The 19011-nt window shown below is 42.3% G+C and overlaps 1 protein-coding gene and 2 pseudogenes across 2 annotated transcripts in view; 2 read left to right on the top strand and 1 right to left on the bottom strand.

The window, feature by feature from the left end:
• RNF144B (ring finger protein 144B) overlaps window positions 1-19011 on the bottom strand; it is a 191951-nt gene that overhangs the window by 93706 nt on the left and 79234 nt on the right. The gene's annotated exons all lie outside the window — the stretch shown is intronic.
• LOC100984357 (inosine-5'-monophosphate dehydrogenase 1-like) lies at window positions 6817-9453 on the top strand (annotated as a pseudogene).
• LOC100967246 (ATP-dependent RNA helicase DDX18-like) lies at window positions 9685-12034 on the top strand (annotated as a pseudogene).

Below are 19011 nucleotides of genomic sequence, written 5' to 3'. Positions count from 1 at the left end.
CAGAATCCCAGGCCCCACTTCAGACCTATTGAATCAAAATCTCTGGGAGATGTTGATATCTAAAGCTTCCTAGGAAGTTTGTGATGAAGCCAATCCATAGATTGACATTAAGCTTCCACGGGGCTATCCTACTGATTGTACTTTTTTCCAGGACACAATGAAAGGGATTTCTTCACTGAGGGGAAATCTAGGTTGGATGGCCTGCCTTTACAGTGTATTCCAATTGTTTCTTTGTCGTCGACTTGAACCCGAAGCCTGTCAGTGTTGCTTATGCTCCATTTTTGTCTCACTATGGCACTCAGGGCTCAACAATTTCATGCACTTGGAGAGGAGTCCCCTCTCCAAGGATTCCCACCAGGTAGTCCAGAAATGACCACAATGGATGCACATGTGAATCCTGCTCATGGCACCTCTGCCGACATGAAGCGCACACCATTTCTTAATTTCCCCACTAATATTGTCAGGCTACTTCTCTTTATCCTCCACGGCCCTCCTGCTTCATTTATAATGACTTTATGTTAGCCAAAATAAATGTTTCTTTACTTCTGCCCTTACAGCAAAAGTAAAAGCCGGAGGAACATGCATCTTTGCTGGACTGAATACTTCAATACATTTGTTGCTGCAGTTGGCCTCAGTGGACATAGAGTGCAGCTTATGTCACTGATTTTGAAACATCTCTATGGTCAGTGAAAAAATCAAGCATTACCTCTAGTGATGGCAAGATCCAAAAAGCCAGTTCCAGTAACATCCCTGAGTATGAGTCATATGTCTCATCGATTGATTTACAATAAATCTCCCCAACATGTATCTTGATTAAAAAAACAAAACAAACAAACAAACAACACTTTGGGAGGCCGAGGCAGGTGGATCACGAGGTCAGGAATTCAAGGTCAGCATGGCCAAGATGGTGAAACCCCGTCTCTACTAAAAATACAAAAATTAGCCAGTTGTGGTGGGGGGCACTTATAATCCCAGCTACTTCGGAGGCTGAGGCAAAGAACTGCTTGAACCCGGGAGGTGGTGGTTGCAGTGAGCCAAGATCGTGCCACTGCACTCCAGCCTGTGCGACAGAGTGAGACACTGTCTCAAAAAAAAAAAAAAAAAAATTCCAGGCCAAGCATGGTGGCTCACACCTGTAATCCCAGCTCTTTGGTAAACCAAAGCGGGGGAATTGGTTGAGTCCAGGAGTTCAATGCCAATCTGGGCAACACAGTAAGACCTCGTCACTATAGAAAAAAAAAAAAAATCCTTTTCTGCTAATGGAGCAAAACATATTAACAGCTATTACTTCACTTTTTATATATTCATAAGAAAACTTAAAATTGAAAATGGCGAAAATCTATTTAGAAGAGTCATTTGATTTAAATGAAAAGTCATGCTTCACAAAATGAAATAAAATGACACCTCCTGCAGCCCGCACGTGTTAAATCATTGTCTTTGGGCAAAGTATTCTTAAAAACAATTACAAACTTTTGAAGTAGATATTGATGCAGCTTCAGTAGATTTGTGAATCACACATTCATCACCAACATCCTTGAGAAACAGAAATTTGCTACTTACTTTTTTATTAAACTTTCACTTTTTTAGCTCATTTCCTGACAAAAGGGACTGTTCCAAAATAAATGTTAAAACAATAGTTATAGATTTACACCATACAAAAATGGCAAAACCATATACCAAGAGCATTCAGACTTTACACACTTTCAATTGACCCACCAAGTCAGCCTGGCCACTTCCAGCTTTCTGCAGGTCCCTCTGGGGACCACGGTACAACTGACTGGTATACCAAGTAGCTCACAGAGGTAGCAGCATCAAGTACTTCTCCCAGCATCATCTAGACTGGAAGGAGTTGGCTGTCCTCAGCCACCAGGGTAGGAACATATTTCATTTTATCAGCCAGTTCTTGGCATGCTGTTCTTTAAAGGGAGGTGTAAGTTAACTTGCATTGAAAGAGAAATGGGGGGAAAGCAGGGTTATATGCATCACCTTTCAAATTTAAACACAAGTAAAATTACTCTTCACAACACAAGCACCTTACACACCACTAGAAGAGACCACAGCAAAACCCGGTATACAAAGTGGAGAGCCACCATCCCATCTTACTTTAATGCCTTGTTAACATAATACTTCCTTAAAAATAAGAAACTCAGAGCAAATATCAAATGGGACACAAAGAGGCTGGGACTTCTACAGTAACTGATCTTTTTGAGTCTTCTACTTGAATCAATTCTGGTCATTTATATTTTGCTTATGAGTTATTTGTTTCTTCCATATTTTCACATTAGTTTCCATAGTTTTGCTCCTAGTGTGCATGTATCATTTTTTTTGAGATGGAGTCTCACTCTGTTGCCCAGGCTGGAGTGCAGTGGCGCGATCTTGGCTCACTGCAAGCTCTGCCTACCAGGTTCACGCCATTCTCCTGCCTCAGCCTCTCGAGTAGCTGGGACTACAGGTGCCCGCCACTATGCCCGGCTAATTTTTTTTATTTTTAGCAGAGATGGGGTTTCACCATGTTAGCCAGGATCGTCTCAGTCTCCTGACCTCGTGATACACGTGCCTTGGCCTCCCAAAGTGCTGGGATTACAGGTGTGAGCCACTGCACCTGGCCTTTTTTTTTTTTTGAGACGGAGTCTCACTTTGTTGCCCAGGCTGGAGTGCAGTGGCGCAATCTCACTCATTGAAAGCTCCGCCTCCCGGGTTCATGCTATTCTCCCGCCTCAGCCTCCCAAGTAGCTGGGACTACAGGTGCCCGCCACCACGCCCGGCTAATTCTGTTTTTGTATTTTTTTAGTAGAGACGGGGTTTCACCGTGTTAGCCAGGAGTGTCCATGTATAATTCTTATAATTCTTCCCATCTTTCATGCATCTGTAATGCATTTGTTTCCTTGTTCCTAATCTTGTTATACTCTTGCTCTTATACTTTTTCCAGTATTTTGTCTTATTTAACTGTCCTACATTTTTTCCTTATTCCATTAATTCTCACTTGTAACTTTATCATCCCTTCTTCCTACCTTGTGTGTATGTTGTTTGTTTGGTTTATGAGGTGTTGGAGGCAGGTACGTGTTTTGCTGTCCTCTTCTTCATGAATAATAAAGATATTTACTGGTATAAATTTTTTTCTAAGTAAAGTTTTGAGTATATGCTATGCCTTAAAGATTTGGGTATAAAGTATACTTTGTTATTCCTCTCCAAAGAACCTTTTGCTTCTCTTATACTTTCTCTTTGATCAAAGGTTTATCTGGGAGAGTGTTTCTTAGTTTTCAAGTAGTTATTTTCTGGTCATATGTTTAGTATTGGTTTCTAATTTAATTGGATTGTGGTGAAGAAATGTGATCTACAAAACCTCTACTTTTATATTTGTTATAGTTTTACTTTATTTTGGCCAAGTAGGTTAATAAGTCTATTTTTCTAGTTATTGGGGTTTGGAAAATTACACATATCCAAAGAAATACTCCCTGAAAAGCCTCATGGTGATGTGGCCAGGCAACCTGCCCTGCCCCCTAAACATTAAATCACAGTAACAATTGCCCGTTTCATTGTCCCATTGCAAAATGCATTCTAACTTACAAATCTGGAACCATTATACCACTAAGTAGAAAACAAGGCAATTAATTATTTTTAATAGTCAGATGATTATTTTTAATAGCCTGATGATTGTATCACCTTGGAATTTAATCAAAACAAACCAAAGGCATGCAATACTCCTGAGTTATGCCCAGCAATAACTTGGTTTAAGTTTTCATTTTCCAACCTGGCATCTCAATTCCTACTCAGTATTAGTAGCTCAGGCAAACCTGCTGTCCACCCATAAATCCAAAAGAAAACTATCTGTCTCATATATCAGGAAGGCCTCAGCATGATTCATTGAACCCTTGAGGTGAAAGAGATCAGAACTAATTCTTTTTTTTCTCAGCTCACTGCAACCTCTGCCTCTCGGGTTCAAGCGATTCTCCTGCCTCAGCCTCCTGAGAAGCTGGGATTACAGGTGTCTGCCACCATGCCTGGCTAATTTTTTGTAATTTTAGTAGAGACAGGGTTTCACCATGTTGGCCAGGCTGGTCTCAAACTCCTGACCTCAGCTGATCCACCCACCTTGGCCTCCCAAAGTGCTGGGATTACAGGCATGGGCCACCGTGCCTTGCCAGAACTATTTCAAATACAAGAAATCCTGAAATGTTTAGTCCCACTGAGGCTTGACGATTCTGTACTCAGATCAGCCTTGGTGATACAGGACTCGTACAATGAACACACTTGAGAGCGGAAATCTTGTTTAAAATCACCAAGGAAATTCCAAACTTCTACAAAAGAATTAGCGGATATTTTAGCAAGGGTACACTTGGAGGCAGGATGTTATTTCTTCTGAAAGTTCATAATGACAAAGTGGAAGCTTCCTCAGCTCTCTGGGAGTTTGAGAAAAAAAACATATTATATTACTGAATACCTATTGTATGCCAGGCATGGTACTTGGTACTAAGCATTCTACATACATTATTTCTTTTAATCTTTACAAAAGTAGTCATTATAAAAAAAAAGCTTATCTACTTATAAGCTGATAAGTATCACATTTTTAAATGGTTAGTAACTGATACAACAGGAAAGCCTCACTGAGGCATAGTATTGGCTATAAAGTTGTCCCACAAAATGGGACATTCACTATTTAACCATTTAGGGTTAAATTGAGACTCCAGTATTTTCACCTCTATGTCAGGAAGAATTACCTTAAAATGTCTAGGGTTTCAGTCTGTGATTTCAGCAAACATTTGTTTCAAACACAAACTGTTATACCCACCCATTTACTTTTTTTTTTCTTTATAGAGACAGGAATCTCATTATGTTACCTAGTTTGGTCTCAAACTCCTGGCCTCAAGTGATCCTCCTGCCTTGACCTCCCAAAAGTGCTGAGATTGCAGGTGTGAGCCACCATGCCCAGCCCATTTACTCTGAGGTAATTGTTACATAATGAATTAAATATTCAAGCTCTTCTAATCAAATGAGCTCATGAAAGCTAATCCCACACCTGACTTTTATTTATACTATTGACCTGAGCATCACAGAGGCAATTCTAACTACCAACCTAAATGATTTTTTAATTGGCACAAAGTTCAAATATACAACCTGCCTGTCATTTTAGAGTCATCTTCTTTTCCTCCATCTTCACTTTGCATTTTGGTTTCAGCCATACTAAATATTTCTAAGTACTCTAAATTTCACATTCACAGATTCCTTGGTTCTCCATTTACCAAGGCCATTCTTCCCTACCTTTTCCACCTGACCAATAGCTCTTCATCCCACACACACACACACACACACAGAAAAACATGTCATTCAAGGTGTATCTTTTCTGGAATCTCCCTCCTACTCACTTTTCCCCACCATATAGTTAGACACCCTGTTCTAGGCTTCCTGTCTTCTATAATGCTCTTACTTTCATTGCTCTATTCAACAAACACTTCTAAAGCTCCTATTATCTACAGGTTATTTATTAGGTGCTGGGAATACAAAGATAAATAAAACATAAGACTTCAAGTGGTGTCAAAAAAGACAATTAGGCCTGTCAGCTGGTCAGAGTAGCACCGAGTTTCAGGAAGGCACTCAGCATTTTGAGCCCAGCTCTGTAAGACCTGGAGAATTTAGTGGGTAGAAATGTGGGAAGACAATGGAGAGAAGGAGGAAGAAGGGCCTACTGGGCAAAAGGAATTACATGAGCAAAGTCAGAGAGGTGGATAAGAGGTAAGCTTTGTTGATGGCAGAGAACAAGTTTCTCCATCCCAGGCTTTTCATTAAAAAATAAAAATAAAAAAATAAAAAAACAAAAACTTTAAAACTCAGGAAGCTGAGGCAGGAGAATTTCTTTAGGCCAGGAGTTCAAGACCAGCTTGGGCAACATATTGAGACCCCAGGTCTTAAAAAATATTTTTAAAAAAACTTTAAAACAACTTACTTATAAACTTTTTCAAGCTATAATAAAAGCAAAAGATAATCATGGAAAGTAAACCCTAATTTTATTCCTAATTGTTTGTTAATTTCTGGTGCTTTCTAAACCCAAAGAAGCTCATTAATGATATGTTAATAACACATCAATTTCTAATTGTATCAAAAGATAAAAGAAGTATTTTATACTCCTCTGATAAGCACTGTGAATAAAGATAAGCAGTTCAGTCATAACTAGTTTACCCTCACCTCCCTATGTAAAGGTGAGAACAAATCAAAACAAATAAGAGAAACTTTGGTGCAAGGCTCCCAAACCATTCTATCAGGATGAGGGGATCCTTGCCCAGTATCTGTCTTCCTTTTGTAGGACCTAATGCATACACAGGCTGAAGCTCTCATTCTCAGTGGTTATGTTGAAAATAACCAATCCAAAATCTTCTTTTGATGGAAGTAATCCACGTACTGATCAACAGAGACAAAACTTTTGAGAGTGAACAATGTTACTACATAGGATTAATCCTTAAAAGTATTTTCCAATCTTTTCAACCTGCAATTTTTACACATACTTCTACAGGACCTTGGACAATATATATGTTGCAGCATACACCTGAGGCTATCAAAATGGAGAGAGATAAGAAAGCAGAAATCAGATACCATCATGCCCAAAAGAATGCTGTAAACTTGGATGGCCACCTGCCCAGTTCATGATTATATCAGTTCAACAGTTCAAATGGCTTATGGTGTTCCTTTGATATTACATCAGTTTATGTCTCTTACCAGAAAGTGTGACGGCAATAAATAACCCCAAGTGAGCAGGATGAGGCATTGTGATCCACAGCATGCCCTGAATTAGACTATATTTTATATTTAAAAAATGGCGGCAGCAGTAACAACAGCAGCAGCAGCAGCGGCTGCGCGGGTTACATGCCTGAGGACGGGCTCATCCCACAGCAGCTCTTCACCAGCGCTGACGGCCTCACCTACAACGACGTCCCGATTCTCCCAGGATTCATAGACTTCATAGCTGATGAGGTGGACCTGACCTCAGTCCTGACCCGGAAGATCACGCTGAAGACGCCGCTGACGCTGATCTCCTCCCCCATGGACACTGTGACAGAGGCCGACATGGCCATTGCGATGGCTCTGATGGGAGGTATTGGTTTCATTCACCACAACTGCACCCCAGAGTTCCAGGCCAAGAGGTGCAGAAGGTCAAGAAGTTTGAACAGGGGGGCTTCATCACAGACCCGGTGGTGCTGAGCCCCTCGCACACTGTGGTTATGTGCTGGAGGCCAAGATGCGGCATGGCTTCTCTGGCATTCCGATGACTGAGACGGACATCATGGGTAGCAAGCTGGTGGGCATCGTCACCTCCGTGGACATCAACTTTCTTGCTGAGAAGGATCACAACACCCTCCTCAGTGAGGTGATGATGCCAAGGATCGAGCTGGTGGTGGCTCCAGCAGGCGTGATGTTGAAAGAGGCAAATGAGATCCTGCAGCGTAGCAAGAAAGGGAAGCTGCCTATCGTCAATGATCTCGATGAGCTGGTGGCCATTATCGCCTGCACCGACCTGAAGAAGAACCGAGACTACCCGCTGGCCTCCAAGGATTCCCATGAGCAGCTGCTGTGGGGGTCCTTCTACAGGACCTTGGACAATATATATGTTGCAGCATATACATATATATGCAGCTGTGGGCACTCATGAGGATGGCAAATACTGCCTGGACCTGCTCACCCAGGCGGGCGACGACTTCATAATCTTGGACTCATCCCAAGGGAACTCAAGTGTATCAGATCGCCATAGTGCATTACATCAAACAGAAGTACCCCAACCTCCAGGTGACTGGGGGGAACATAGTGACAGCAGCCCAGGGCAAGAACCTGATTGATGCTGGTGTGGACGGGCTGCGCGTGGGGATGGGCTGCGGCTCCATCTGCATCACCCAGGAAGTGATGGCCTGCGGTCGGCCCCAGGGCACTGCTGTGTACAAGGTGGCCGAGTATGCCCAACGCTTTGGTGTGCCCATCATAGGACCGTGGAGCATGTGGTCAAGGCCCTGGAACTTGGAGCCTCCACAGTGATGATGGGCTGCCTGCTGGCTGCCATCACGGAGGCCCCCTGCAAGTACTTCTCAGACGGGGTGCGGCTTAAGAAGTACTGGGGAGCTGGGCGCGGTGGCTCATGCCTGTAATCCCAGCACTTTGGGAGGCTGAGGCAGGCAGATCACCTGAGGTCAGGAGTTCGAGACGAGCCTCAATATGGAGAAACCCCATCTCTACTAAAAATACAAAATTAGCTGGGCATGGTGGTGCATGCCTGTAATCTCAACTACTCTGGAGGCTGAGGCAGGAGAATTGCTTGAACCTGGGGGGCAGAAGTTGCGGTGAGCTGAGATTGTGCCATTGCACTCCAGCCTGGGCAACAAGAACGAAACTCTGTCTCAAAAAAAAAAAAAAAAAAAAAAAAGAAGCACCAGGGCATGGGCTCACTGGATGCCATGGAGAAGAGCAGCAGCAGCCAAAAACAATACTTCAGCGAGGCAGATAAGGTGAAGATCACACAGGGTGTCTCGTGTTCCATCCAGTACAAAGGTTCCATTTAGAAGTTCATGCCCTACCTCATAGCGGGCATCCAGCATGGCTGCCAGAATATCGGGGCCACAGACTGTCTGTCCTTTGGTCCATGATGTACTCAGGAGGGCTCAAGTTTGAGAAGCAGACCGTGTTGGCCCAGATTGAGGGTGGTGTCCATGGCCTGTGCTCTCACGAGAAGCGGCTGTATTGAGGACAGTGGTGGAGGCTGAGATGGTGGACGGGGCGCACCCCAGTGTCCCCCCTTCAGGCACAGCCTCCCTCCATAACTGAGTGGTCCACAGATTTGCACTACAGGTTCCCCAGCTCCTTTCCAGGGAGAGAGGAGGGGAGGTCCTGAGGGGTCTGCAGCCCCTCCCTGGGCATCCTCTGCTGAGTCAGGACTGCTCCCTGGGCCAGGCTGCCCTGGGAGCACCCCCACACCATCCCCCTAGGCTCTCAGGCCCTGCACCTGCCTCAGGTCTTTCTTGCTGCAGCCTGCTCCAGCCTGGCCCCCACCCCAGGAGCAGGTGGCCCCTCCTGGCTTCTCCTGTAGGGCACCTCCCTGCCCTCAGCCCCCCAGGAAATGGTGCTCTCCTGGCCCTGCCTCTGGTCCTTCCCGGGCTGCTGCCCCCTCAGCCATGTGGCAGTCCTGAGCCCCAGACCTAGGCCAGGGGGAGGTCTCTGACCCCTTCCCTGGCACTGGGCTACCCTTGGGTCCTGTTCCTCAGGCCACTCCCCTGTCCCAGGCCCTGGGGAGGAGGCTATCCTGGTCATGGCCCCCTGCCCATCATTCCTGACTCACCACCGTCCGCAGGTGTACCATTCCTGCCCTCTCCTCAGCTGCAGTTGAAGGCTTTAACTCTGCACTCTTTGGGATCACAGTTATGTCACTGTGTATTAAATAATCGGAATAAATCAAGCAGATCTCAAAAAAAAAATGAAATCACAGGTCAACATTATTACCTCTCTCCAGCAAGGATTGAATAAAAGGCAGTGAGCAAATATACTTAGTTTAGAATAAGTAAATATTTAAGTGGATTAATTACTCCTTGCTCATTATGAACTATTTTGTTATAGAGGAAGGATAGTTCTAATCTCTGAAAATTAAACAACATTATATTAGTTCATTCTCATGCTGCTAATAAAGACATACCCAAGAGTGGGTAATTTATAAAGGAAAGAGGTTTAATGGACTCACAGTTCCGCAGAGCTGGGGAGGCCTCACAATCATGGCAGAAGGCAAAGGAGAAGCAAAGGCACATCTTACATGGTGGCAGACAAGAGAGCTTGGGCAGGGGAACTCCCATTTATAAAATCATCAGGTCTTGTGAGACATTCACTACCATGAGAACACTATGGGGGAAACCACCCCATGATTCAATTATCTCTACCTTGCCCTGCCCTTGACACATGGGATTATTACAATTCAAGGTGAGATTTGGGTGGGGGATACAGCCAAACCATATCAAAAATCTATGTTGACTGTGTGGCGCCGTGGTCTAGGCACTTCTTGGACAGCATGTCTCACCTGCAGATGAAACTCCTGTGCAAGAAGATACAAAAGCGGAACCTCAAATTGCGGCAGCAGAACCTAAAGTTGCAGGGGGCCTCAAATCTGACCCTATCAGAAACTCAAAATGGAAATGTGTCTGAAGAAACAATGGGAGGTGGAAAGGTTAAAAAATCAAAACATTCTATGAATATGGGCTTATCAGAAGCTCCAAATGGAGACATGTCTCAAGAAGCAGTGGAAAATATAAAAGTTAAAAAATCTCCCCAGAAATCCACCATATTAATCAATGGAGAAGCAACAACGCAGTCTCCCAATTCAGAATCAAAAAAGAAAAAGAAGAAGAAAAAGAGAAAAATGCTGAACCATGTTGGGCCTGATACAAAAAAAGCAAAAACTGAAAACAAAGGGGAATCTGAAGAAGAAAGTGCAGAGACTCCTAAAGAAACAGAAAATAATGTGGAGAAGCCAGATAATGATGAAGATGATAGTGAGGTGCCCAGCCTGCCCCTGGGACTGACAGGAGCTTTTGAGGATACTTCATTTGTTTCTCTACATAATCTTGTCAATGAAAACACTCCGAAGGCAATAAAAGAAATGGGTTTTACAAACATGACTGAAATTCAGCACAAAAGTATCAGACCACTTCTGGAAGGCAGGGACTTCTAGCAGCTGCAAAAACAGGCAGTGGTAAAACCCTGGCTTTTCTCATCCCTGCAGTTGAACTCATTGTTAAGTTAAAGTTCATGCCCAGGAATGGAACGGGAGTCATTCTCTCCTACTTGAGAACTAGCCATGCAAACTTTTGGTGTTCTTACGGAGCTAAAGACTTGCCAGGTACATACCTATGGGTTGATAATGGGTGGCAGTAACAGATCTGCTGAAGCAAAGAAACTTGCTAATGGGATCAACATCATTGTGGCCACACCAGGCTGTCTGCTGGACCATATGCAGAATACCCCAGGGTTTATGTATAAAAACCTGCAGTGTCTGGTTATTGATGAAGCTGATCATATCTTGGATGTTGGGTTTGAAGAGGAATTAAAGCAAGTTATTAAACTTTTGCCAACATGTAGACAGACTATGCTCTTTTCTGCCACCCAAACTCGAAAAGTTGAAGGCCTGGCAAGGATTTCTCTGAAAAAGGAGCCATTGTATTTTGGTGTTGATGATGATAAAGCTAATGCAACAGTGAATGGTCTTGAGAAGGGATATGTTGTTTGTCCTTCCAAAAAGAGATTCCTTCTGCTCTTTACATTCCTTAAGAAGAAACAAAAGAAGAAGCTTATGGCCTTCTTTTCATCTTGTATGTCCGTGAAATACCCCTATGAGTTGCTGAACTACATTGATTTGCCCTACGTGGCCATTCATGGAAAGCAAAAGCAAAATAAGTGTACAACCACATTCTTCCAGTTCTGCAACCCAGATTCAGGAACACTATTGTGTACGGATGTGGCAACAAGAGGACTGGACATTCCTGAAGTTGACTGGATTGTTCAGTATGACCCTCCGGATGACCCTAAGGAATATATTCATTGTGTGGGTAGAACAGCCAGAGGCCTAAATGGGAGAGGGCATGCCCTGCTCATTTTGTGCCCAGAATAATTAGGTTTTCTTCGCTACTTGAAACAATCCAAGGTTCCATTGAGTTTATTAGAATTTTTCTGGTCTAAAATTTCTGACATTAAGTCCCAGCTTGAGAAATTGATTGAAAAGAACTACTTTCTTCGTAAGTCAGCCCAGAAACCATATAAGCTGTACATATAAGCCTATGATTACCATTCTCTGAAACAGATCTTTAATGTTAATAACTTAAATTTGCCTCAAGTTGCTCTGTCATTTGGTTTCAAGGTGACTCCCTTTGTTGATCTGAACATCAACTGCAATGAAGCCAAGCAGAAAAAGCGAGGGGGTGGTGGTGGATTTGGCTACCAGAAAACCAAGAAAATTGAAAAGTCCAAAATCTTTAAATACATCAGCAAGATATCATCCGACAGCAGGCAGTTCTCTCACTGAAGACATGCCTTTCTTTCATCTTGAATAACTTTATCCTAAAATTAATTTTTTCCCCTTGATTTAACAGGATTTTTGTAGCCTTTAGAATTTGGACTTATCTAACAAGAGTATGAATTGAGTTGGGTTCCAAGCATTGAGCACTGTTACTTCTATCTAGCCTCTTTTTCATTTTGGTGATATAAAACAGGCTTTAATTTTCTTGGATGCCCAAGGGAAGAGCAAGGAATATCTGGTCTTTCTTGTGATTATATAATATTTTAATTTTAAATATCCCTCCCTCATACATACAAATGTATGTTACTGATTTAATATAATTATTTTTGTACCTTTAAAAAAATCTATGTTAATACAGCACTATTATCTCATCTGAATACTTTCACAAATGTCATTTCATTTAATACTTACAACAACCCTTCAGTTGAGGTTTTATCACTCCCATTTTACAGATGGGGAAACAGCATTGAAAGACGAACTGACTTTCCCAAGGTCACACAGTTACTGGCACAATGTACACTAGAAGCCAATGACCAAGTCAGGTGAGTTTCAGCTAGAGCAAGCTTGTACAGCCTGCAGCCCTGTGACCCAAGATGGTTTTGAATGCAGCCTAACACAAATTTGTAAACTTTCTTAAAACATTATACAATTTTTTTTGCAATTTTTTTTAGCTCTTTGGCTGTCATTAATGTTAGTGTATTTTATGTGTGGCCCAAGAAAATTCTTCTTCTTCCAATGTGGCCCAGGGAAGCCAAAAGATTGGACACCCCTGAACTAGAGCACCCTTGCTTCCCAAATAAAACCATAGGTAAAATCAAGCTCCCCTTTTTTCTCATGTCAGGATCTTTTTTGGAAAGAGGACAAAAACAAGTTAATGCAAAACTTTTAGTTCTATTTTTAAACATCTGCTTGGGGCAAAAGGCCAGGTGTTCTGCCAAAACAAATTAGATAATATTCTTATACTGGCAGACTCTCAATCTTGACCAAGAAGAAAAATATCCAGCATAATATATATTGAGAAAAGAGTCCAGCAACTCTGAGTACACTGAATTCTCAGCCTTGGCCTTCTGCAAGAAGGAAGAGGCAAGTTTCCCGTATGAGAGAACAGTCAAGGAGTATGACTCAAGGACTATTTCAGTACAAGATCTTATTTCAACCCTGTTGTCCATCTGTTTGCTGAGAATGTAAAGTTGTCTGGTTCCAAGTTAGAAAAGAGGATGAAATCATCTACTAAAGCCACATAAACAGGAGCCCCACAAAGGCACACTGTGATTACACTACATAGCCATGCAGTGAGAAGCCAGTGCACACCTTCTATTATCTGGCTGGATCTGTGCAGTCATGGTGCCTTATCCCAGGGAGGCAAGTTCAGGGACCCAGCTAAACAAATGATGAATGCTGTAAAATTTATTCTCTATTTACTGCAGGTTAATGGAGAAGAAAGATAGGCACAGCGCAGTGGCTCACACCTGTAATCCCAGCACTTTGGGAGGCCAAGGTGGCAGAATCACTTGAGCCCAGAAGTTCAAGACCAACCTGGCCAATATAGGGAGACCTCGTTTTTACAAATAATCAAAATATTAGCTGGGTGTGGAGACATGCATCTGTTGTTCCAGCTACTTGGGAGGCTGAAGCCGGAGGATCACTTGAGCCTGAGAGGTTGAGGCTGCAGTGAGCCATGATCACACCACTGCACTCCAGCCTGGGTGACAGAGTGAGACCCTGTCTCAAAACAAACAAACAAATAAGTAAAATAAAAAAAAAAATGGGGGGGGGGAAGAGCAACTCAAAGAATTGCATACAAAAAATAGTTAATATTTTAAATGTAGACATTGACTACATGCAATATCTATTTATCAACAATTGCAGCCAGCCATTCTTTCCACCCTATTCCTCTTCACCAGCCTCCTCTTTTTTTGAGCATCACTAAGGTCATAAAACTCACTACTTTCTACTCAGTCCTATCCTTCTTTTTGTACCATCTACTGCCACTACATCTTTCAATACCTGGAGCCCACATCCATCATCCACTTACATACCTCTATGTTGTCCCCCTACCTCCTCTACAGTAAGAGGAAAACAGAGGTTCCAGGGAGTACCAAACTTTAGAGAAGCTTAGGGGAATGAGTATCTAGAAAGCTAATGAATTCAGGCTATTGACCAGAAGAGTTCAGACTCTAATTTTAAGGGTAAGGTAAATTTCGAGGTCATAATTCAAGGTCAAATCAGCTATATTGTAGGCCAAATTATTATTTGCAGTTTGGTTAGAAACCTAAACCAGCAAGTACAGTATTGTTTCCAAAATAAAATAAGTTCCAAGTTCTAAACAACTAGAACGCTAAACATTTAGGAACCCTAAACATTGGTAAGTTTGGGACCACCTACAAAAAATGTAACAATAATTTTTTCCTCTTGAGTTTCCTTTTCTTTACAGCTGTAGAAGAAAACAGAAAGTATAAATGTATGTAACTGGGTGTTGAGATTTGACCCCCTTCCATTGGAGCTACTTCAATTGAGAAGAGAGTTGGTGACTACCATTTGTTCCTAAGAGCCCTCGTGAATTTATTCTTCTCAGTGTGTCCAATGAGAAAAAGTGGACCAACTTCTGGATAAGTAGTGACAACTGGGAAAAGGACTCTCAACATTATCATAGAGAATAAGCACAACAAGTTTGGGGAGGGGTTTATATTGGCAAAGGGAGTCAGTTGGAGCTGTAGCCCAAGTGAAAAGTTGAGCTCCAAAGAAAGTGGGTGATTTCTTTTGAGCAGATACTCTAACTGTATTCCTATATGAGACAGGTGGGGTAGGGTGGGGGAAAATCAGGCTATAAGGAATGAGATTGTGGAAACAATGAGGATGTGTTTCAAAAGAAGAAAATCACTGACATGTCAGCATATTGGCCACGCCTGTCCTAGTCTTATTTGCTCTTCAAAGAGCTATAATCATGGGTCAAACAGGAAAGGAAACTATTAGACTTCTCCATGTAACAGAGTACACAGAATAGGCTGCAGCCATACCAGATGAGTGAGAAAAGACTAGAGTCACACATTCCTACCAGTCAAAACTGGTGCCATGAGTGGCAGCCATGTCTGGATTATGTAATTCTGCCTTCTTGGCTAAAAGCTGATTGGACTCACGATGGATGTCTGTTGAAAGGAGAGCCAGCCAGGTGCAGTGGATCATGCCTGTAACCCCAACACTTTAGGAGGCTAAGACAGGATGATTGCTTGAGGCCAGGAGTTAGAGACCAGCCTGGGCAACAGAGCAAGACCTTGAAAAAAAAAAAGGAAAGAATGAAAGAAAGAATGAAGGGAAGGGAGGCAGGAAGGAAGGAAGGAAGGGAGGAAAAAAGGAAAAAGAAAAGAGAAAAGAAAAGAATTAGCTGGGCTAAATTAGCTGGTGGCATGTGCCTGTAGTCCCAGCTATAATACTTAGGAGGCTGAGACAGGAGGGTCACTTGAACCCAGGAGGTCAACACTGTAGTGAGCCATGATGGTGCCACTGCACTCCAGCCTGGGTGACAAAGCAAGGCCCTGTCTTAAAAATAAATAAAAATACAAATGAAGCAGAGTCAATCAGATTTTCCCTACTAGGAATTTGGATTTAGGGACAGCTCATCTCTGTGCCTGGTCAAAGCTGTGCAGCACCCATATTCTGTCATCTACACAAGCAGCAGAGAAAGCTACAGACAGAACATAAAGCAGATGTGCAAGACAGGAGGGAAGAGTCAGAGGAACAGAACTCTAGCTAAACAGCTCTCAGTTCCAGTTCCTCCTAGAAGCCAGCTGGAGTCCTATCTTTAGGTTCCTCAAGAGACTCCTTGTCTTTGAAACAACTTTTCCTTTTTTAAAAAAGCTAGTTCAAATTTATTTCAGTTATTTGAAACTAGACACACCTGGAGTAAAACCACATTACCAAAAATTAAAAGATGATTCTGCAATGAAAAGAGCATAGACTTTTGAATCTACCAATGCTGGGTTCAAATCATGGCTCCCCTGAATATCAGCTGTCTAGTCCAGAGTAAGGACATAAAACTCACTACTAGTTTCACAGCCTGTCTGATCCTAGGTTTCCTTACTAGAAAATGCAGATAATGAAACATCCCTGTCTGACAGCTTTGAAGAGAGTTGTAGTTCTCCCAGCATGGAGTTTGAGATCTGAGAACGGACAGACTGCCTCCTCAAGTGGGCCCCTGACCCCTGAGTAGCCTAACAGGGAGACACCTCCCAGTAGGGGCCGACTGACACCTCATACAGCTGGGTGCCACTCTGAGATGAGGCTTCCAGAGGAAGGATCAGGCAGCAACTTCTGCCGTTCTAAAATATTTGCTGTTCTGCAGCCTCCGCTGGTGATACCCAAGCAAACAGGGTCTGGAGTGGACCTCCAGCAAACTCCAACAGACCTGCAGCTGAGGGTCCTGACTGTTAGAAGGAAAACTAACAAACAGAAAGGACATCCACACCAAAACCCCATCTGTATGTCACCATCATCAAAGACCAAAGGTAGATAAAAGCACAAAGATGGGGAGAAACCAGAGAAGAAAAGCTGAAAATTCTAAAAATCAGAGCACCTCTTCTCCTCCAAAGGAACACAGCTCCTTGCCAGCAATGGAACAAAGCTGCATGGACAATGACTTTGATGAGTTGAGAGAAGAAGGCTTCCAACGATCAGTATAACAAACTTCTCCGAGCTAAAGGAGGATGTTCAAACCCATAGCAAAGAAGCTAAAAACCTTGAAAAAAGATTAGATGAATGGCTAACTACAATAAACACTGTAGAGAAGTCCTTAAATGACCTGATGGCACTGAAAACCATGGCATGAGAACTACGTGATGCATGCACAAGCTTCGGTAGCCAATTCGATCAACTGGAAGAAAGGGTATCAGTGATTGAAGAGCAAATGAATGAAATGAAGCGAGAAGAGAAGTTTGGAGAAAAAAGAGTAAAAAGAAATGAACAAAGTCTCCACGAAATACGGGACTATGTGAAAAGACCAAATCTACATCTGATTGGTGTACCTGAAAGTGACGGGGAGAATGGAAACAAGTTGGAAAACACTCTTCAGGATATTATCCAGGAGAACTTCCCCAACCTAGGAAGGCAGGCCAACATTCAAATTCAGGAAATACAGAGAACACCACAAAAATACTCCTTGAGAAGAGCAACTCCAAGACACATAATTGTCAGATTCACCAAAGTTGAAATGAAGGAAAAAATGTTAAGGGCAGCCAGAGTGAAAGGTCGGGCTACCCAAAAAGGGAAGCCCATCAGACTAACAGTGGATCTCTTGGCACAAACCCTACAAGCCAGAAGAGAGTGAGGGCCAATATTCAACATTCTTAAAGAAAAGAATTTTCAACTCAGAATTTCATATCCAGCCAAACTAAGCTTCATAAGTGACGGAGAAATAAAATCCTTTACAGACAAACAAATGCTGAGAGATTTTGTCACCACCAGGCCTGCCTTACAAGAGATCCTGAAGGAAGCACTAAACATGGAAAGGAACAACCGGTACCAGCCACTGCAAAAACATGCCAAATTGTAAAGACCATCGATGCTAGGAAGAAACTGCATCAACTAACGAGCAAAATAACCAGCTAACATCATAATGACAGGATCAAATTCACATATAACAATATTAACCTTAAATGTAAATGGGCTAAATTCTCCAATTAAAAGACACAGACTGGCAAACTGGATAAAGAGTCAATACCCATCAGTGTGCTGTATTCAGGAGACCCATCTCACGTGCAGAGACACACATTGGCTCAAAATAAAGGGATGGAGGAAGATCTACCAAGCCAATGGAAAACAAAAAAAACAGGGGTTGCAATCCTAGTCTCTGATAAAACAGACTTTAAACCAACAAAGATCAAAAGAGACAAAGAAGGCCATTACATAATGGTAAAGGGATCAATTCAACAAGAAGCACTAACTATCCTAAATATATATGCACCCAATACAAGAGTATGCACATTCATAAAGCAAGTCCTTAAAGACCTACAAAGAGACTTAGACTCCCACACAATAATAATGGGAGACTTTAACACCCCACTGTCAACATTAGACAGATCAATGAGACAGAAAGTTAACAAAGATATCCAGGAATTGAACTCAGCTCTGCACCAAGCGAACCTAACAGACATCTACAGAACTCTCCACCCCAAATCAACAGAATATACATTCTTCTCAGCACCACACCACACTTGTTCCAAAATTGACCACATAGTTGTAAGTAAAGCACTCCTCAGCAAATGTAAAAGAATAGAAATTATAACAAACTCTCTCTCAGACCACAGTGCAATCAAACTAGAACTCAGGATTAAGAAACTCACTCAAAACCGCTCAACTACATGAAACTGAACAACCTGCTCCTGAATGACTACTGGGCACATAACGAAATGAAGGCAGAAATAAAGATGTTCTTTGAAACCAATGAGAACAAAGACACAACATACCAGAATCTCTGGGACACATTTAAAGCAGTGTGTAGAGGGAAATTTATAGCACTAAATGCCCACAAGAGAAAGCAGGAAAGATCTAAAATTGACACCCTAACATCACAATTAAAAGAACTAGAGAAGCAAGAGCAAACACATTCAAAAGCTAGCAGAAGGCAAGAAATAACTAAGATCAGAGCAGAACTGAAGGAGATAGAGACACAAAAAACCCTTCAAAAAAATCAATGAATTCAGGAGCTGGTTTTTTGAAAAGATCAATAAAACTGATAGACTGCTAGCAAGACTAATAAAGAAGAAAAGAGAGAAGAATCAAATAGACGAAATAAAAAATGATAAAGGGGATATCACCACCGATCCCACAGAAATACAAACTACCATCAGAGAATACTATAAACACCTCTATGCAAATAAACCAGAAAATCTAGATGAAATGGATAAATTCCTGGACACATACACCCTCCCAAGACTAAACCAGGAAGAAGCTGAATCTGTGAACAGACCAATAACAGGTTCTGAAATTGA

This window comes from Pan paniscus, chromosome 5, assembly GCF_029289425.2.
Source record: "Pan paniscus chromosome 5, NHGRI_mPanPan1-v2.0_pri, whole genome shotgun sequence".
Lineage (NCBI taxonomy): Eukaryota > Metazoa > Chordata > Mammalia > Primates > Hominidae > Pan > Pan paniscus.
Note: the sequence above shows the minus strand (reverse complement) of the source record. Positions and strands in the feature narration are given on the sequence as shown.